Raw genomic sequence first — 22646 nt, 5'->3', positions numbered from 1 at the left:
TAAACCCATGGATTCCCTTCAATTGTTAGTATCAAAAGAATTCAGAAAACAAGTCCTGTTTTATGCCCACACTCACCTAACAGATGGTCATTCAGGTGCCGAAAAAAAGACACAACACCTACTGAAACTTTTTTATTGGTCAGGGATTTATAAAGAGGCAGAGGAGTATTGTAAACAGTGTGACATTTGCAGGAAAAGAAATATGTATAAACCCCCTGCTGTTCCCTTACAACCTCTCCCTATATTGGGGACTCCATTCGAAAGGGTAGGCATGAACATTATCGGGCCCGTTCCTCGCACTGCAAAAGGACATTCCTATGCCTTGGTCCTAGTGGACTACACAACTAGGTTTCCGGAGGCCTTTCCCTTAAGAATCCCCAATGCTAAGAACATAGCCGAGAAATTGATAGAATTATTCTCGAGGGTGGGATTTCCAAAGGAAATCTTAACAGACATGGGGACCCCGTTCGTCTCCAAACTGATGAAGGAAGTCTGTAAATTTCTAGATTTGTCTCACATAAAAACCTCAGCCTACCACCCCCAAACGGATGGGTTGGTAGAAAGGTACAACAGGACCTTGAAAACAACCCTAAAAAATGCTCTCTATTGAACACAAAGACTGGGACCAAGTCCTACTGTTAGCACTATATGTACTGAGGGCCCAGGTACAAAGTAGTTTAGGTTGCTCTGCCTTTGAACTGCTGTACGGTCCGACAACCTCGGTCCCTCTTGGAAATAACGAAGGACACTTGGGAACAAGAGAAACACCACGAACAGAAAACCCTAGTAGAGTATACTCAACAGCTGAAGTCCAAGCTCAGAAAACTAAGAGATTTGGCATACTCTTCCTTAGAAAATAGCCAGAACAGGCAAAAGAAATATTATGACAAAGGCAAGAAATGGAGAACCCTAGAAAAGGGAGACTGGGTTTTAGTGTTGTTACCCTCCTCCACTAATAAATTCAGGAGTGAATGGCTGGGTCCCTATCCCATAGTAGACACCATAGGGAGAACCACTTACAGGATCCAGATCTCCCCTTCGAGGAGGCATGCCTTTCACATCAATCTATTAAAAAAATGGATAGGTCTGATAGCCAAGGTAGCTCAATTCGGAATCCCTACTGGGTCAGAGCAGAGCACCTTAGAACAACTGCCTGTTAATGAAGAACTTACATACGCCCAGAAAGCTGAGCTCCAAAACACCTTACATCCCTTCTCTCCAATGTTTTCGGACCTGCCAGGACGACCACATACGATAGAGCACAAAATAGATACCGAACCAGGGAAATGTGTTAAAGAAAAACCCTACAGGGTGCCGGCAGCACGACGACAGGATATAAAAAGGGAAGTACAGGACATGTTCAAGTTGGGGGTTATCCGTCCATCTAGAAGTAACTGGTCGTCCCCTATTGTAATGATTCCTAAACCGGACGGGATGACCCGGTTCTGTATGGACTTTAGAGCTGTAAATAACATCTCCTCCTTTGATGCCTATCCCATTCCCCGGGTGGATGATTTAATAGAAAGGATAGGTGAAGCCAAGTTTATTACCACCCACGCTAGCCTCACTAAGGGGTACTGGCAGGTACCCCTTAGGGAAGAAAATAAACGAAAGACTGCCTTTGCAACAGAGGAGGGCCTATAGGCCTATATTTTCAAGATGCCTATCCATAACTCCTCCTTGGGTGATTTCTGAGCCTCTTCTTTTCCATCTTCAGCGCCTTGATGCCTACGGGTTTAGTCGCGCTATTTACAAATTTCACTTAATAATAATAATAATAATATGAGTTCAACGTCTTGCCCGTTGGGCTGCATGGGGCGCCTGTGGCCTTCCAGAGGTTGATGAATACCATCCTACACCCCTTTTCCTCCTTCTGTTCCGTCTATCTTGACGACATTGTAATTTTCAGCAATACCTGGTCAGGCCACTTAACACACTTAACAGCTATTCTGGAAGCCCTACACAAGGCAGGGTTACACATTAACTCAAAAAAATCTAGAGCGGCATACTCCAAGGTTAAATACCTGGGGTATATGTTGGGGGAAGGTGTTATAGCCCCTCAAGAGGAAAAAGTAAAAGCCATCATGAATACTCCCTTCCCCCAAACAAAGAGAGAGATACGAGCCTTTCTAGGCCCTATAGGATATTACAGGAGATTTATAGACAACTTCGCAGTGACAGCAGCTCCGCTCACAGACCTTTTAAGAAAGGATATTAAACCCTCCTCCATCCTAAATCCTTCGGAGGAGGCTAAACAAGCCTTTAAGACCCTTAAAGTGGCCATCACTACAAGCCCAATTTTGATACCTCCCAACTTCAGTAAACCTTTCTCTTTAGCCATGGATGCTTCGGACATGGGCTTAGGAGCTGTATTGTCCCAAATAGGAGAGGACGGATTAGAACATCCGATCCTCTACATTAGCCGGAAACTACATCCTTGGGGGTGCAAATATCCCACGATCGAAAGAGAATGCCTGGCGATAAGGTGGGCGGTGGAGAAATTAAAGTACTACCTAGAAGGCAAGCCTTTTGTACTTTATACAGATCACGCCCCGCTACAATGGATGAATAGGACCAAAGCCCATAACCCTAGAGTACTCAGGTGGTTCCTTTTTCTACAACCTTTTTCTTTTTCAATACAACATCGAAAGGGCACTGAGAATGGAAACGCTGATTTCCTATCCAGACAATTCGTCTTCCCAATCGGCAACAAAAAGGGGGGGAGGAATGTAACACTGGGCAGGGGACGGGAGGAAAAGAACCGGATAATGTTGAGTGGTGGCGTAGTGAACTGACGTCCTCCCCCTCTCTGCCTCATTATCAGCATGACTGGAACAGGGGAGAATCCTGTTCCTGGGAACTAGCCGACGAATTGGATGACGGCCCATTTAACTGGAAGACACACGAGTACGCAGCTCCACCCCCTGATGACGACGCAGGATTCCTAGTGGGTAAAAACTCGGAAGAAGATGTCCTGGCTTGTGACATCACCGACCAAGGATCGAGAGTGGGAGAGCAGCCGGGAGGAGCAGAGAACGGAGCTTTTGGAGGCGAACCCGAGGATGACAGGAGTAAGGCAGGAGGCCACCGGATCCGTGAATCGCCGTGCCACACTCCCGAGGGAGGAGTGCGGCTTCAACAGGTACGGCAGCATTTGGCGGGCTGGGTAGGAAGACGGGGTTCTTCTAAACCGTAGCCGAGTGTGTGCCAGAATATCTGCCCAACCTTTCTTTGTCGTCACTGTGTAAATATACCCCTCCTCACCAGTAATCACGCCTCTGCACCCTCGCACGTTTAATAAAGTGTTTAGCACCTTAGCACGGGTGTCCCCTGCACTTGCCCGGTTCCCTGTTGGGGAGTCCAGATAGAGTACATATCCTGATGATCTGTACCGGTTTCTTTTCCCTGGCGGAGTCCAACGAGGAGTTAGGAAGAACGGAACATCCCCTGAAGTCTGCTTCTTAACCATCTGGAAACAAGACCATAACCAGATGCCATCACGGACCCCAGAGCTTTTCAGAGAGACACCTTGACAACCCGCCATAAAAATACGTTTTCAAGATCCGGACGCTTGTCCTCCCCGGGAGTGGAAATGGTGCTTGCCGCCAAGTATCCTCCGGGATGCAGCGGATGTTGAGGACATACGTGAGGCCATTACCTCCTACTTTGAGAGCAATGACTTGCCTGAGACTCCTTTTTCAGTGGTCTGGGATGCTTTTAAGGCCACGATACGGGGGCATATTACATCCCTTGCGATCGCGAGGACGCGTGAGGCGCGAGCGGTAGAGGATAGACTAGCGGATGACCTAAAGAAAGCGGAGGCGCAAGACCAGGGCGGCTCTACTCAGCGGTCGAGGCGCCACCTGGCAAATCTTCGAGGCCAGCTTCGGATGTTGCGCACGAATAGGGCAGAAAGATCCCTTTTGGCATTAACGCAGAAACATTTTGAAGGAGGGGACAAGGTGGGGAGACTTTTAGCGAGGAGACTGAGGGCCAGAGCTGCTAAGACTCACATAGCGAACGTTCAACTACCGAATGGGTCCAGGGTCACGGTGGCTAAGGATAAATGCCAGGCTTTCCGGGATTACTATACCTCACTTTACTCTGCGGAGAAACCGCCTCCTGAGCTGGTGGAGGAAGTGTTAGGGCAGTATGGTGGGGCAACATTACACCCCTATTTTGCGGAGCTCCTGGAGGAGTCGATTACACAAGAGGAGGTAACCTCGGCTCTCCGAGAGCTCCACCTGGGGAAAACACCAGGGCCCAACGGGCTCCCGCTCTCCTTCTATCGCATGTTCCAGGCTCAACTGGGGCCCTACCTTCTCCGGCTCTATAACTCTTTCACTGATTAACAGGGACCTTTCCCAGATATGGGATTGGCTGAAATTGCTTTAGTCTTGAAGCCTGGGAAAGACCCCACACTGTGCTCGTAATACCGCCCGATAGCTCTATTGAACACCGACTTTAAAATATACACCAAGTTGCTGGCGAGGCGGCTGGACCCCCATATGCCTGGCCTGATAGACCCTGATCAGGTAGGTTTCATACGCGGCCGACAAGGGGCTGACAACGTACGTAGGGTGGCACATCTGGTGGGGAAGGCCCATCACTGGCAGACCCCGGCCTGCCTCCTCTCGCTAGACGCTGAAAAGGCGCTTGACCGGGTGGACTGGTCTTTCCTCCGGACGGTCCTCCACAAGATTGGGATTGGCCCGAAGATGGTCACTAGAATAATGGCGCCTTACGTTGCACCGCGGGCCAGGATTCGCGTGAACGGACAGCTCACGGAGCCGTTTAGTATAGGGAGAGGAACCAGGCAGGGCTGCCCGCTCTCGCCTTTACTATTCGCCCTGGCGATTGAGCCATTGGCGGACATGATTCGTCGAGCTCCGGACATTCATGGCATCCCCTTAGGTGGCCAGGACCATAAAGTGGCGCTCTTCGCAGATGATCTCATCCTTACCCTCAGTAAGCCCCGGGAGTCCTTACCAGCGGTGCATTCTACGCTCTGCCTCTTTGAGCGTGTATCAGGCCTGAAAATTAATCACAGCAAGTCCTGGGCGCTCAACCTTACGGTCCCCAAAACGGAAATCCCCCCCCCCCTAGAGCAGATATGCCCTTACCACTGGACGGAACACCATATCCGCTATCCCGGCTTGCAGCTAAACCCCTCGTTGGACGGCTGGACGCATGTTAACTGGAGGGAATGCCGCAGATCGGTCCTTGAGGATTTGCGGAGATGGAAACTGCTGGTACCGTTGTGGCTGGGTAGACTCAACGCGATAAAGATGTCCATCCTACCCAAACTTCTTTACTTATTCCAGTGCCTACCTACCCCAATCCCGCTTCATAATATAAGGGGTTTGCAGAGAGACTTAACCAACTTTATCTGGGGGGGAAGAGGCCACGATTCTCCCAGGCACTACTTATGGCGCCGCGGGATCATGGAGGGCTGGCATGTCCTAATTTGGTGGACTACTATTGGGCTGCCCATCTCCGCTTCATGATTGAGTGGGGCACCACAGAGAGTGAAAAGGGGTGGCTCCATATGGATAGAGCTGTGACTGGACATACCATCTGGGACTTGGCGTGGAAACATAAGGCAGGGCGTTCTCCGAGCGCCTACTTGGCGGTGCCCATGAAAACGGTGTTGGAGATATGGGACAGGATAGCGGTACGTAGGGGCCTCACGACTTTTCCTTCTCCGCACACCCCAATTGAGGGGAACCCGTGGTTTCCGCCGGCTCACCGGACTAGAGCCTTCCATAGGTGGTCTCAGGGTGATTGTAGGGTGCTTACAGACCTTTTTGACGGGGGCGCCCTTAAGACTTTCACCCACTGCAGGGAGGAATTTCGACTCCCGCCTGAGGCTGAGATGCAATATATCCAGCTGCGGCACTGGGTGCTGGCGGATGCGACGTACCAGGCGGCTACCCGTGCTTTTACCCCGTTCAGGCGGCTAGCGCGTTCTTGTACGGAAACGAAGGGCTTGATCTCCAAAATATATCAGATTCTGCAACACCCTCAAGTGCCGCCTTCCCAAGCCTATCAACAACGATGGCACTCTATTTTGGGTGCTGACGTCATATCAGCGCAGTGGCTCCGTCTGTGGCGGGATATACCTAGAGTGTATCGTAGCATACCGCAACAAGAAAACGCATATAAAATGATGACCCAGTGGTACTACACACCGCAGCGATTGCACAAAATGTTTCCAACCTCTTCTCCTGAATGCTGGAGGTGTCGATCTGCGCCTGGGGACTCTCTGCATGTCTGGTGGACCTGCCCCTTGATAACCGTCTTCTGGAAGGAGGTCCTGAGTCATATTAGGGGGGTCCTGGGGTTTCCTCTGCCTGATGCCGCTAGTACAGTGTTGCTGGGTGTCAAACCTGCGAATCTGCTGGCGCTGACCCGGAGTGATTGGATACTAGCGCTACAAATGCTGGGTGCTGCCAGACAACTCATCGCCCTGTACTGGAAGAAGAAGGAGGCGCCTCCCATTGCTGTGCGGTTTGTGAGACTCTGGCATGTCATCACCATGGAGCTACTTTCAGCTAGATTGCAGTCTCGCAACATGCGCTTTAAGGCGGTGTGGCAACCCCTGGTGAAATATTTGTGCAAAGTAGACCATGTGCGAAACATGCCCCCTAAGCTTAGGGCGCTGCGTTTAGTGGATGATGCTGTGCTTCCCCCTACATCGAACAGGCCTTTGCTATAACAGTCCTTGTGCCCGAGGTATAGAGCTTGGCGAGCGCTCCCGTTCTCTCCAAGGTTTGGAGCGGCAATCTTCCCCCTGTCTCCTCCACTGTACTCTAGGCCCTTTCTCTCCTCTTTTCTAATTCTTTCTCCTTACTCTCTTCTGCTGCCCTTTCTGTTCTGATGCCTCTCTTTTAGGCACCCTGTTACAGTTCGGACCACTCTGGTCCGGTAGTTCCATCAGTTCTAGTTCCTGGATTCCATTCGGCCCTAGGGGCTAGGCTATTATTGGCAGTCACTTCCCGGTATACCCTGGGTTTTTTCAGACGAGGCCGGCCCTATTGGGTTGTAGGCAGAACGCTGTGTATAATGCTATGACTTAAGTACACTCTCAATATTATAGTAGTGCATTTTCTCTGACGCGGCCGGCCCTTCTAGGGTTGTGGGCTTATCGCTGTGTATATGTCACTTCTATGGGTACTCCCTGTTTCGGGGGTGAAATAAAAATAGATTTGAATATTTAAAAAAATACGTTTTCCAAAATAAAACCTTACCTGCCCCGAACTGGTCTTAGGTCTCTTCTTGATCCCACGCCACAGTCACACACTACAATATCTTTCCCTTTAAACCGAAGATAACAGCCTACAATAAAAAAATAACCAAAAAGCAACAAAACTAGAAAATGCATTTCCAAAAGCTGCAAAAGAGAAACTGATAATACAAATGAACAATATTCAACTTTGTTGGTACCTTAGTAATGTGCTTACTTCTGGGCTTCACTCCATCTGCAGCAATAACGCTCTGAAAAGAGAAATTCCTGCTGTGAGTCTCAGAGTCTTCAGTATTACTGGTCTCAGTCACGAAGACTGTGGTGTCGGAAGATAACTTTCTCTTATTTGGCTTCATAGATCCACCAGTCACGCCATCGCTATTAGCAGACAGGCCACTGTCAGCAGCATCATAACTTCAGGCAGACCAGCAAAGCGGATCTCACCACTCACATTGGGTGAACAGACTTGTCTCTGCTACATACATCCACTCTGTTCTCAAATTTGATTGGGGCTGTCAAAATGCAAAGAGCTGCAATATATTCCTCACACTTTCCTGACTACCTTGTTTTAAAAAGTTGTGACATTCAAGCGTGATTCTTGGTTCATCCCCAAGCTGAATTTTTTTAGAGGTTCTATTGCCATACAACCGTTGTCAGAATGAACTTTCAAAGCCATTCAATTAACCTAGGATCAACCCCCTGGTATCTAAGCACGGAACAGGCAGGCTTAACTTGAGGTAATATGTCAAATATTTATGCAGAAACCAAAAACAGTAAAAGTCAAAATGCAAAACAATAAAATAAAAAAATAAAAAATAGAAAAAAAAGTAAAATGTATTGAACAAAATGACAAAATCCAATAAGGGGAATGAGATATGAACTGTAACGCTGTAAGAATCACAAGGTGCCAATGGATGAGGGGCCCGGGCATGGATTAGTCTCTCTGGAGCTGACTGCCAAGTCTGAGTGAACTTGTTCTCCCAGTTCAGCAGGAAGTCACTATACCGGAGGAAGGGCTTTAAGTGGAATGAAAAACCTTGTGATGGCTCCCAGAGGGACGTGGTCAATGTAATGAAGGGCGTGGCTTAAAAACCCAAACTGAAAATCCATGCTCTGCATAGTGCGCCCCCCCCTCTGGTATTTTGCTGGTTCGCCATTCCATCCATATACAACAAGTAACATTACATCTATTACAAACCAGGACTATTGGCTTTGTCAATGGTTGTTAGTTGCATAAGATAAATACGCAACAGCGATGGCTTCAAAGCGCTGCAAGGGTGTAATGGGTGCTGCGAGGGTGTGATGGGTGCTGCGAGGTTGTGATGGGTGCTGCGAGGGTGTGATGGGTGCTGCGAGGGTGTGATGGGCGCTGCGAGGGTGTGATGGGCGCTGCGAGGGTGTGATGGGAGCTGCGAGGGTGTGATGGGCGCTGCAAGGGTGTGATGGGCACTGCAAGGGTGTGATGGGCGCTGCAAGGGTGTGATGGGCGCTGCAAGGGTGTGATGGGCGCTGCAAGGGTGTGATGGGCGCTGCAAGGGTGTGATGGGCGCTGCAAGGGTGTGATGGGCGCTGCAAGGGTGTGATGGGCGCTGCAAGGGTGTGATGGGCGCTGCGAGTGTTTGATGGGCGCTGCAAGGGTGTGATGGGCGCTGCGGGTGTAATGGGTGCTGTGAGGATGTGAGAGGCGCTGTGGGGTGGTGAGAGGACGCTGTGAGGGGTGCTGCTGGGGATGAGAGTTACAAAAAACACAGTTGATGGACAGAATGTAGAACAATGTCATACATTCACCCCAGTACAAGGATCTGGGCCTAAATCCATCGTTTTTTTGCACTCCACAACACCCTGGGTTAGACACTGGCTATATGCAAATCAGCTCTGACCCTTTGCCTCATGGGAAAAGTCCAGTCCGAACTACCAAGCCATGTCTTTCCCAGAACGGAATCAAGCATCCAAGGACCGGTTTCTGGCTATCAGCCTTCATCAGCCTGGATAGCTTGACTCCAGTGGTGTGGAGAGCCTGGGACTCACGTCTGAGCATACCCAGCCCACTCGGGGTGAAAATTACAAAAACACAGTTGATGGACAGAATGTAGAACAATGTCATACATTCACCCCAGTACAAGGATCTGGGCCTAAATCCATCGTTTTTTTGCACTCCACAACACCCTGGGTTAGACACTGGCTATATGCAAATCAGCTCTGACCCTTTGCCACATGGGAAAAGTCCAGTCCGAACTACCAAGCCATGTCTTTCCCAGAACGGAATCAAGCATCCAAGGACCGGTTTCTGGCTATCAGCCTTCATTCAGCCTGGATAGCTTGACTCCAGTGGTGTGAAGAGCCTGGGACTCACGTCTGAGCATACCCAGCCCACTCGGGGTGAAAATTACAAAAAACACAGTTGATGGACAGAATGTAGAACAATGTCATACATTCACCCCAGTACAAGGATCTGGGCCTAAATCCATCGTTTTTTTGCACTCCACAACACCCTGGGTTAGACACTGGCTATATGCAAATCAGCTCTGACCCCTTGCCTCATGGGAAAAGTCCAGTCCGAACTACCAAGCCATGTCTTTCCCAGAACGGAATCAAGCATCCAAGGACCGGTTTCTGGCTATCAGCCTTCATTCAGCCTGGATAGCTTGACTCCAGTGGTGTGGAGAGCCTGGGACTCACGTCTGAGCATACCCAGCCCACTGGGGATGAGAGTGTCGCTACTAAGGGTGAGAGGGGCTCTGCTAGAAGTGAGAAAGAACTCCAGGTGGTGTGAAAGCTGCACTGCTTGAGCGAGAGAGGGCCTGGTGGGGGTAACAGATGTGCTGAAGAGGGAGCGAAAGGGCACTGTAGTAGACAAGCAGTAATTCGGGGGATCGAAGGGTAACACAGGGTTCGGGGACGGGGGCTGCAGAATGCAAGGGATGCCCTGCAAGGGGGGAGAGGGGACATTGCTGGTGGGAGAAGGGCACTGACGTGTACCTGGGAGCTGTGCACGAGAGGGGGTCGCTGCAGACTTCATGGAGGGCATTGAAGAGGGGAGGCTGGGGGCACTACCACAGTAAGGAGTGCCATGGCAGTGGCTAACAACAACAAAAGGATGGAGCAGATAGTGTGATAAGTGTGTAAACAGGCGCTCCTCTGGTGTGAGATTGGATGCCCCACGGAGGGAGGCCGGGCAGCGCATCACTGGTTGAAGGTGTAACTCGGGGGTGATCAGAGGTGCGCGTCTGGTAGTGAGCCGTCACAGTGAGAGCTTGAAAGGAGTGAGTTTGTATGGGGGGGTGGGGAGTCCCTGTCTACCGGGACTGTGTGTGCACGCGTGTGGTTGAGGTGTGAATAGGGCGCACACTGCAAGAAGTCACTGTGGGGAGAGTGGAAGTGTGCACGGGTGATAGTGAGTGTATGGAATCACCGTGTGAAGGTTTGTATCCGTGCAGGTGGTGAGGAAGCAAGGAGAGGGTGAACCAGTGTGTAATGACTGTCTGCTGGAGGGCTGTGTGCAGCGATAAAGGGCTGCTCGTTGAAGGTGTGTGCAGCGTGATTGTGAGGGGACTGTGAGTGCAGGTAGTGTCTGAGAACAACTGTCTGCCAGCAGTGCGTGATACGTCACCGATGCCCTGAAAACGCACTGGCGGTACATATATCGCTGTGACACCCCTCATGGAAAGTGCGTGTAAGGTGCGTGTCTTCAGAGAAATGTGTGCACCGGGAACCATTGTGCAGACGTTATATCAGAGGGAGTGTGTCAGTGAGATTGTGCATAGAGAGGCTTCTTGCAGAAAGTCACTACAACAAAGTGTGTGCAGGGGGAGTGCGTGTATGGGGGTCACCAGCTAGGAAGTCACCACAGCCGATTAGGAAGTCAATGCAAGAAAAGTGTGTGCAAAGGGGGTCACCAGCTAGGTAGCCACTAGCCACTGCAGGGAGAGTGCGTGCAGGGTGAGTGAATGCATGGTGAATACCAGCTAGGAAGTCACAGCAAGGAAAGTGTGTGCAAGGTAAGTACGTGCAGGGGGGGTCACTGGTTAGGAAGTTATTGCGACAAAAGTGTGTGCAGGGTGAAGGCATGCATGGGGGTCACCAGCTAGGAAGTCGCTTTAAGGAAAGTGTTTGCAGGGTGAGTGCATGCATGTGGGTCACCAGCTGGGAAGTCGCTTTAAGGAAAGTGTGTGCAGGATGAGTGCATGCATGGGGGGGTTACTGGCTTGAAAGTTATGTGGCCTACACTGTCATCCACTCGAAAGGGTGTTCTGTTCTGTATTATTACATGTGTGGTATACGAGGGTCCGAGTAGGATTGCATGCCATGAGTAAGCAGGGGGCAGTTATTCCGCAGCTGTTTACTCCTGCCGCTCATGAGTATTCTAAGGTATGGGTAATCCACACGCACAGGGGTGTAATCACTCAGAAAAACACAGCAGGCCGCACATGATGAATACCACTTTAATTTGACATGTCCCAAAGACAGCTCTGTGATCAAGAACAGAGAATGGTGCATGTGTGCGTGCTTACGTGCGTGTGTGGGGATTGACCTAGAGTAAAATGTCAATGTCTGTGTTCCCTCACAGATTTTCTGTAATTTTCGCCAATACTGCGCTTAACCCCTTCGACGCTCATGACGAGCTGGGCTGGTCATGCAGTAGCCTGCTCACACGCTCATGACGAGCCCAGCTCGTCATGAATAATGGGTTTTTGTAAACGCCCAGCACACGGCTGTAAATCTCCTAGCATCGATGCGGTTAAGGACCCTAGCTCGCGAAGATATCTGCTTGTGGGTTATTATGTTAACATTTTAAATGCTGCACCTTTTAATTTGTTCCGATATGAAAAGATCATTAACCCGCACCGGCTTTGATAATGGGAAGGAAAGCATTTTTAAAGGGAACTTGCGAGAAAGTAGCTCTTTTTCGAGGAAATATTGTTTATTTGTGGCGGATTGCTGTGTTCAAGTTGTACATTTGGGAAAAACCTGATCTATGAAAAGGCCAATATTCGTGATGTCCATAAAACTTAAATCTGGTAGTAAACATCTGGCACACTCCGAGATGCAAGTAACACTGAACGGCCTGTCCCAAACAAAATACTGGCTGCGCACGGAGTTTGCAACGCGTGGGACGTGATCGTCCACGGGTAAAATCGATATAAAGCAAGGATTTTGACTTCAGCGTGTATTTATAGCTCCTGGGAATTCTGTGCCACATGTCCACCACCACCATGTCCACCACGTCCACCCCCACCACGTCCACCACCACATCTACCACAACCACGCCCACCACCACCATGTCCACCACCACCATGTCCACCACCATCACCACGTCCACCACCAGGTCCACATCAACCACTACCATGGCCAACACCACCACATCCACTACCACCACCACATCCACTACCACCACCACATCCACCACCACCATGTCTACCACCACCACGTCCACCACCACCACTACGCCCATCAACACCACATCCACCACCACTACGTCCACCACAACCATGTCCACCACCACTACGTTTACCACCACCATGTCCACCACCACCACATCGTCCACCACCACCACATCCACCACCAAACCCACCTCCACCTCCTCCACCACCACCACCACCACATCTACTACCACCATGTCCACCACATACACCACCACCACGTCCACCACCACCATGTCCACCACCATCAGGTCTACCACCACCACGTCCATCACCACCACGTCCATCACCACCATGTACACAACCACCACGTACACAACCACCATGTCCACCACCACCACGTTCATCACCACCACAACGTGACCACCACCACGTCCACCACAACCACATCCACTAACAACATCACCTCCACCACCACGTCCACCACATCCACCACTACATCCACCACCACCACCTCCTTCACCACCACCACATCCACCACCTCCACCACGTCCACAACCACCTCCACCACCACCACTACGTCCACCACCACCATGTCCACAACATCCACCACTGTGTCCACCATCACCATGTCCATCACACCACCACCACCACCACAGCCACCATGAGTCCACCCCCACCACATCCACGTCCACACCCCACATCCACCACCCCCACATCCACCACCAGCGCGTCCAACACCACCATGTCCACCACGCCACATCCACCACTGCCACATCCACCAACACCTCCACCACCACCACCACGTCCACAACCACCACCTCCCCCACCACCACCATGTCCACCACCACTACATCCACCACCACCAGGTCCACCACATCCACCACCACCACATCCACCACGAGACCACCACCACATCCACGTCCACCACCAACACCACGTCCACCACCACATCCACCATCACTACATCCACCACCACCACCATGTCCACCACCACCATGTCCATCACCACCCCCACATCCACCACGAGGCCACCACCACGTCTACCACCACCACGTCCACCACCACCATGTCCATCACCACCACCACGTCCACCACGAAGCCACCACCACGTCTACCACCACAACATCCACCACCACCACCCCCACATCCACCACCGCGTCCACCACCACCGCGTCCATCACCACCACATCCACCACCACCACATCCACCACAACCACCACGTCCACAACCACCACCATGTCCATCACCACCACATCCATCACCACGTCCACCCCCATGTCCACCACCACCACCACCTCCACCACCACCACCACACCCACCACCACCACCACTACCACCAACACCATGTCCACCACGTCCACCACTACCATGTCCACCACCACCGCCACATCCATGTCCACCACCACCGCCACGTCCACCACCACACCAACTTCCATCACCACCACGTCCACTACCACCACGTCCACTACCATCATGTCCACCACCACTACGTCCATCACCATCACCACATCCACCATCACCACACCTACCACCACCACATCCACCACCACATCCACCACCACCACATCCATGTCCTCCTCCTCCACCACGTCTACCCCCACATCCACCACCCCCACATCCACCACCACCGCGTCCAACACCACCACGTCCACCACGCCACATCCACCACTGCCACATCCACCAACACCTCCACCACCACCACCACGTCCACAACCACCACCTCCACCACCTCCTCCACCACCACCATGTCCACCACCACTATGTCCACCACTACCAGGTCCACCACGTCCACCACCACGTCCACCACCACCAACACAGCCACCACCACATCCACCACGAGACCACCACCACATCCACGTCCACCACCACCACCACGTCCACCACCACAATGTCCACCACCACCACCATGTCCATCACCACCCCCACGGCCACCACCACATCCACCACGAGGCCACCACCACGTCTACCACCACCACATCCACATCCACCACCACCATGTCCATCACCACCACCAAGTCCACCACCACATCCACCACCATGTCCACCACATCCACCACCACCAACACGTCCACCACCACTACGTCCACCACCATCATGTCCACCACCACTACGTCCACCACCATGTCCACCACCACCACGTACGCCACCACACCCACCACCATCACCACCACGTCCACCATCACCACACCCACCACCACCACGTCCAGCACCACTACCACCATCACCACATCCGCCACCACCATGTCCACCACCACCACATCCATCACCAACATGTCCATCACCACCATGTCCAAAACCACCATGTCCACATCCACCACCCCCACCACCACCACGTCCACAACCACGTCCACCACCACCATGTCTACCACGTAGACCACATCTACCACCACCACCACCCCATCCATGTCCTCCACCACCACATCCACCACTACCATGTCCACCACCAACACCACCACATCCACCACCACCTCCACCACGTCCACCACCACCACGTCCACTACCATCATGTCCACCACCACTACGTCCATCACCATCACCACATCCACCATCACCACACCTACCACCACCACATCCACCACCACATCCACCACCACCACATCCATCTCCACCACGTCCATCACCACCATGTCCAAAACCACCATGTCCACGTCCACCACAACACCCACCACCACGTCCATCACCACATCGACCACCACCACCACTACTTCCACCACCACCACGTGCACCACCAACACCACGTCCACCTCCACCACTACCACCATGTCCACCACATCTACCACCACCACCACCACGTCTACCACCACCATGTCCACCACGTCCACCACCACCATGTCCACCACCATCACCACGTCCACCACCACCACGTCCACCACCATCACCACATCCACCAACATGTCCACCACATCCACCAACACCACATCCACCACCCCGTCCACCACCACCACCATGTCCACCACCACCACCGCATCCACCAACATGTCCATCACCACCACCACATCCACCACCATGTCCACCACCACCACCACTACCTCGTGCACCACCACCATATCCATCACGTTCACCACCACCATGTCCACCATCACCACCACGACACTCACCTGCACCAACACCCCGTCCACCAGCACCAAACCCAACACCACCACATCCACCACCACTACTACCACCGCCACATCCACCACCATCTCATCCAGTACCACCACATCCACTACCACCACCACGTACACCACTACCACATCCACCACCACGTCCACTACTACCACGTCCACCACCACCACGTCCACCACCACCACGTCCATTACCATCACGTCCACCACCACCACGTCCACCACCACCACGTCCACCACCACCACGTCCACCACCACCACGTCCACCACCACCGCGTCCACCACCACCGCGTCCACCACCACCGCGTCCACCACCACCACATCTGCCACCACCATGTCCACCATCACCATGTCCACCACATCCACCACCACAATGTCCACCACCATGTCCACCACCACCACGTCCACCCCAACCACTAACACACAACACCACGTTCACCACCACGTCCACCACCATCATGTCCACCACCACAACATCCACCACCACCACATCCACCACCACCACCACGTTCACCACGAGGCCACCACCAAGTCTACCACCACCACGTCCACCACCACCACGCCCACCACCACCACCACCATGTCCACCAACACATCCACCATCACGTCCACACCCACATCTACCACCACCATGTCCACCACCACCACGTCCACCACCGCGTCCACCACCACTGTGTCCAACACCACCGCGTCCATCACCACCTCGTCAATCACCACCACGTCCACCACCAACAAGTCTACATCCACCATGTCCACCACAATGTTCACCACCACCAGCATATCCACCACCACCACGTCCACCACAACCAAGTCTACCACCACCACATCCACCACCACGTCCACCACCACCACCACATCCACCACCACCATGTCCACCACCTTAATTTCCTATGCAATGAATAACGTTAACAGATTTTTCAGTGGCGCATATGCAGAAAAGTCCTCTTCCTGTTGGAAATTAAGAGAAACTTAACCCCTCACCCAAACAATACATTTACGAAAAAAATGGACTGAATGAGAGCCGTGGCCTGCGGCCTTTGTGCTACAGTAATATTACACCTGGCGGCCAAGAAACCAAGCGCGTAGAAGCCCTGAGAGCACGGCCGCCGCGCTGCAGATGCACGCACCGCGGCGGCCATCTGTGGGTACTGCCCCGGTAGCTCGCGTGGTTTAATGTAACAGGCCATTGGCTTTGAATAGATCCCACGGGCTTCCCAGGGGCGGGATACACTTACAGGGGTAGATTTAATCTTCCATGAAAAATCCGTGGGATGCCAGTGGATCATGGGACAAACAGTATATGTCCATCTTCACTATTGACCCAGTAATGCACACCAGAACCAGAGTCCTCAACGACAACTGTGGCAATCAAACCACACACACAGGTATCTAGGTCATCAATAGGATTGCTTCTGTTGTGGGGTGGGTAGGGGGAATTCCATAAATCTAATGCCATTTGAATATAATTGAATTGGAGACGTTACAATAAGGACAATAATACTTCAAGGAAGTAAGCGGCCACTGAGGCATTTATGCACACACCTGTTTATTTGTTGACAGGAAAATACACTATGCAAAATGTTTCAGTAACTGACAGCTTTTGGTTAATCCTGGGCAGAATCATTCATATTCAAACTTTGTTGACAACGAATTAGAAATGTATGGTTGTGTGTACAGCGCCGTAGGCCATAAGGGCCCACACAAAAGCTTCAAATTTAAGTTTTCTAATGTTACTAAAAAGACCATGGGACTGAAGATAACAAGCATTTGCAATGTAACAGGTAGCGCATTTACACAAGTTTAAGCTATTGGGATTGTAAATGACAAAGCATTTTATTTATGTTTTGAAACCCAAAACATAAATAAAAGGCATTGTCATTTACAATGCCAATAGCTCAAACTTGCGTAAATGTGAGACCAATTTCATTGCAAATGCTTGTTCCAGTTTGTTTTGTGTCCTAACACCCATTTGGTAGCAAGTAGCAGGTATACCCCAACTGCCTGGTTTTTAGTAAACATCAAATGAATCGCTAGTGGGCTGCCAACTATCAGGGTCGCACTGAGATAGAGAATATTTACGGGCACCAAAATAAAAATGCTCACCATTAGTGAATAGCTGAAGAAGTGGCATCTATAAGCTAACTGTAATGCACAGCTATCATGCAAAAGGAAAATAATAATAGACTACTGCATAGAATATCTGTGCAATGCAGTAAAAAAAGTACATAGATATGCAAGTCAGATTCAGAGAGGACTATATTCATTCTATGTCATGCATTACAATATTTTAGCTTTCTTCCACTGGAAACTTGCTCTGCCCAATAAAAGTCAATGTTAACATGTTCCCCCACGTTTCATTAAAACTCTCCCACATTGTTGTACCAAAATACATTTAAGACTTCTTTATTCATGTACATGAGGGTATACGCTGCTCATGTGTGTGCTTATATTACGTGAATGGCGGTTCATTACCATTAAAGAGAGGTATAATAACCTTGCAATGTCCCTCTCTGTGACATTACTGCACACTGACATTTGACACAGCAGACACCATCCCACATGCATACATACGACCCAGCAGACACCATCCCGCATGCATACATTCGACACAGCAGACACCATCCCACATGTATACATTTGCTACAGTGGCACTTTCAGGGCTGGGACCCAAGGGCCCCCTTCTACTCTGTGGGTAGGGAGGGTGTTGTCATACCCTTGCCCTTAACATCCGTAGATACCTATATCTAGGTTGGCAGCCGGCAGCTTTTGTGTTTTTTACAAAGACTGTATACGGTCTTTTCTGACCCACATTGGTCCCTTGCCCACTCGGGCCAATCCATAACGTGCGGCATATCAGGTTGGAGACACGTGTAGACGTCGCTTGCGCGGGTAAGTTTAAAACTCAGCATCACGATAGGGAGACCTGTTTTATTTATTTCAATGGTATGATTTTACTGTAATGAGAGTTAAGGTTTGAAGATACTATATCCAAGCGACAATATAAATGTGTTTAGAGTGGCAGCCGGTAACCTTTGTGTTTGGTAAAGACTGTATTCAGTCTTTTCTCACCCACATTGGTCCCTTGGCCACTTGGGCCAAACCGTAGCATTTCGGGCATTAACAATTGCCTATACTAATTTCTAGTATGTCTACTAAGCGATATTTGACCGAGGGTTGAATTTAATTCAGCCGCAAAATAACATATAGATATAGAGGCTCTCAGTTCCTTTTTCCCTCTAGTTCAGCGTTGATAGGGACACTTCGATTGTTTTCTCGGTATTGGTAATGACTGTATGATATACTCAGGCCAAACTAAGAAACCCAAAAACATAGTTTATTAACATCGACTACAGTGTGATATCTTTGGGTAGTCATAGATCAGTGCGTCACTTTGTATCAATCAGTTGGATGCTGAGGATACGTAAAGAGTGGTCTCGCATTTTGTTTATATTGTAGTGGTCCATGATATCAGAACAAGGGACAACAGCCATCCATCGACTGTAGAAGCATCTCTGATAAGGGACTGATTTTTAAGCGGACACAGGTAATGAGTATAGGCTCAGACATATCAATATTGAGTAAACCATGCTTTTCGGTCAACCACATAGTTACCCCTTGATTTACCTTTGTAATGTGCAGTGTACCGCAGACAGAGAATATAGGAATAAAAGGTCATCACCTGTGGACTGACTGTCAAGCGTATACAGGAAGAAGCATCTCCGATAAGGGACTGATTTTTAAGCGGACACAGGTAATGAGTATAGGCTCCTAGATATCAATATTGAGTACACCATGCTTTTCGGTCAATATATATTTCGGAGAATATATTGATAAAAGGTCATCACCTGTGGACCGATAGTAATGTGTATGGACTCTTAGATACAAATATTAAGAAAGTGAAGTATTGTGTGTTTATCTCCATAGTTATCTTCTTGTCTATCCTTTGTGTGTGTAGCTTCCACTTTCACCAAGGCCTTCAACATTAGGATCACTCGCGCTAGGCTCAGGTGCTTTTTGTGGCAAATATGTCTTGTCACATATAGTGATCTATGTGAACAGGAAAGGCAGAGCTTTGCTCTTAAAATAGAAAATGCAGAAGAGAGATCATTAAACATAAAGTGTCCAAGTGTCCATCTCTCTTTCCAGACCCCTGGATCATTCTAGAACCAGGTCTCTTTGTACTTTCTAACAGTCATTGTTTCTTAGCGATCGAGATAAAAAACCCTGAGAGTTTCTTAACAAGGTTGACTATTAGGTATAAATAAATAAATAAATATAAAAGCAAAATCGAGCAGCTTTGTAAGCTAAATACCAGATATTCTGTCTCATAAAACAGAACCCCTCAGATCCCAGTCCCTCCTGCTCTTCATTAAACGTGTGGACCTGCGGGGTCAGAGGCCTCCCTCCCCTCTGCTCGTGCTCCGGTCAGTGGGAGCTGCGGGGGCTCCCCGGGGGCACCGGCCGCCTGTGAGGAGTGGGGTCCGGTGTGTTATTCCCCCAAGAGTGACGCGCGCGCTCACGCCGCTGCACGAGCCACCATCGCGCGCGAGAACAAAACATGGCGTCTCACGGCTGCGCACGCGCAGAACCGCGCGTTACAGCTGCGCACGTGCGGGGCGAAGACCCTACTTCCCATCACCGAGTGAGGACCTTGCCAGCCCTGCCAAGTGTCACACATCCGGTGTGACACTAACGCATTTTAAGTTTCATTACCGCATTACCGCATGTGAAAGGATTGTCACGCAAATCAGCGTATTTAAAAGCTGAGTGAATTACCAGTATTTGAGGATGTCACTAGCCTGAGGGACTGTCAAGCCTGATTTAAACTGAGAGGCTGTGGCAGCGCGCATCCCGTGGCTTATGCGCGCTGCTCCAGCAGGCTGTATCTTGGTTGAATCACTGCCGCTCCTCGGGTGTTACTGGCTGATGTCATCGTGCGGGGACGTCACTGACTCACTGTGGAAGCGCGCACAGTTTATTTTGGGCGCTCGATGCGGCTTGATAGTTTGTGGGCTGAACGGAATGATGTTTATGGTTAAAGGGAGCACTAATTATAATTGCGGTACCGTCCGCCAGCTTGCATCGGCTCGAGCACAATGTGCAAATTGTTATTTCCGCCCCCCATTGAATCATGCAATATTTTACTGCAGCCGACTGAAAGAAGTCGGTGACACTGGGGCCGCCTGGACAGACTGGAGGTGGAGGGCCCTTCCTCTGTCAGGTCAGTGAAACTTTGCTATCACCTCATGTTCGAATGGTCGACTCGTGGACAGTGGGAGAGAGAGCCTGTGTGCGCTAAGTTAAGATACTGACTTGAGCCCCCACCCACACGTGCAGCTCTTCCGCCGTATCTCGGTTATCTCTCCTTGGTGAAGCTTTGGGAGAGGCCGCAGGGCTCTAAAGCGACTGGAAAGGTTTTTTTTTACTGCTTGGTAAAGGAGCCCCCCCACCGACCCCCTCATTGGGCCTCCTCGTTTGTTCAAAGCGTCACTCTCTTCCTCACTAGTAGAGGAAAAGAGATAAGAGGCAGCACATGAAGGCCACAGCGGATCTTTCACATATTCAGAAACTCAGTCTGCCCGGGTCAGGGCAGCTAGCACAGCAAAGCATACCCCACTCCTTTACCGAACCAATATTTATTAGAGCTTCTTATGAAGTAGAATACACTGTGCCGTGCTTATTCACGACGTCCAAGTAAATGCCACTGATTACTTTCGATTTATTGGGGCATCTTAAACTGCAGAGAACTTTAACCATTTAAACTCATGAACACAGACAGTGCAAACATACCTGACAGCTTACCCAGTTCTGTGTGTAAAGTGTGGATCATCTCAATCAGGTGCCTACCACTCCATTTTAGACTTATTCTGAGTTTGCCTGTGCCCCTGTCACTCACACAGTATGTCTCTGCTTTGGTTTTCAGTTGCATTACAGCTCAGGTTACTGGTGGCTGTTGAGTGAAGCCTGCAAGTCATTAAGCTGATTATAATTACATTTTGAACCACTTCCAAGCTGCTTTATCTAATTTCTGCAATTTTAGCTAGTCTGATCAATGGAAGTCGTTTATATTTCTTACTTTTTGCAGCAGTTAACTTAGTTTCTCGTTCCTCAAATGTGTGCAATTTCTGAATTATTGTTTCCCTCCTCCTCTTCATTGCTTAACTTGGCTCACGAGACAGTGTCACTCATAGTCATTGAAATGTCACTCATAATTACTCTTAAAATATTAAAATGTCACACATAGCAATCTGAAACCTTGGCAGCTATGCCTTGCACGGAGTGCAGCCTATGACCTGTCCTAGATAGGGGACGCCCAGCCTCAGTGCGCATGCGCAGAGCAAAGACACACCCGCTCCAAAGAGAAGCTCTGCCCTGACATACCTCTCACCCTGTGCTGTGGCGCGAGGCGCCTCGTGCTCCGCGGCGGGGGGCAGCTGTTGCTTCTCACTCGTTGTATCCCCGCGCGGACACCGTCATTGTTGGGCTTCTTTGTGTCCCTGCGAGGACCCCGTCCCACCGGTGCTGGCTCAGAGGTGTGGCCCTTCCCTGCGCTCCGTGCTGTCGGGGCCTGTGCTGCGCTCCGTGCTGTGAATCTCTCTTGCAACGACTTCTGGAGTTGGATTGCCCCAACAGCGGCGTCTGTCCTCGGCGCACGCGCAGTTAATCCAAGGCCTCTTTAATCCACGCTATAGAAAGCAGTGTCTATCTCCAGCGCATGCGCAGTTAATCCATGGCCTCTTTGCAGTGTCTGTCCCCAGCGCATGCGCAGTTGTCAACGAACAGCCTCGTCTCCCCGCGCTCATAGTTCAGGCCGGGCGTTACACAAAGACCTTACAAAGCTTAACACGACCCACAGCAGGGAGCCCAGGCCCCCACAGCAGGGAGCCAGACCCCCACAGCAGGGAGCCCAGGCCCCACAGCAGGGAGCCAGAC

At 50.7% G+C, this 22646-nt stretch overlaps 1 protein-coding gene across 3 annotated transcripts in view; it reads right to left on the bottom strand.

Moving 5' to 3' along the window:
• Positions 1 to 22395, bottom strand: part of LOC144806383 (uncharacterized) — a 91753-nt gene extending 69358 nt beyond the window's left edge. Inside the window, exons 1-3 of one of the 3 annotated variants that reach the window (XM_078672747.1) lie at positions 22095 to 22395; positions 7447 to 7497; positions 7251 to 7338 (exon numbers count right to left, since the gene is read on the bottom strand). The gene's annotated coding sequence lies outside the window, so the exon portion shown is untranslated. The remainder of the gene's footprint in view (positions 1 to 7250; positions 7339 to 7446; positions 7498 to 22094) is intronic. The other 2 variants (XM_078672746.1, XM_078672748.1) reach the window with 2 other exon arrangements.
• Between the last annotated feature and the right edge of the window lie 251 nt (positions 22396 to 22646).

This window comes from Lissotriton helveticus (assembly GCF_964261635.1).
Source record: "Lissotriton helveticus chromosome 1_1 unlocalized genomic scaffold, aLisHel1.1 SUPER_1_unloc_67, whole genome shotgun sequence".
Taxonomy (NCBI): domain Eukaryota; kingdom Metazoa; phylum Chordata; class Amphibia; order Caudata; family Salamandridae; genus Lissotriton; species Lissotriton helveticus.
The sequence above is the reverse complement of the archived record's forward strand: the minus strand, read 5'-3'. Positions and strand labels throughout refer to the sequence as shown.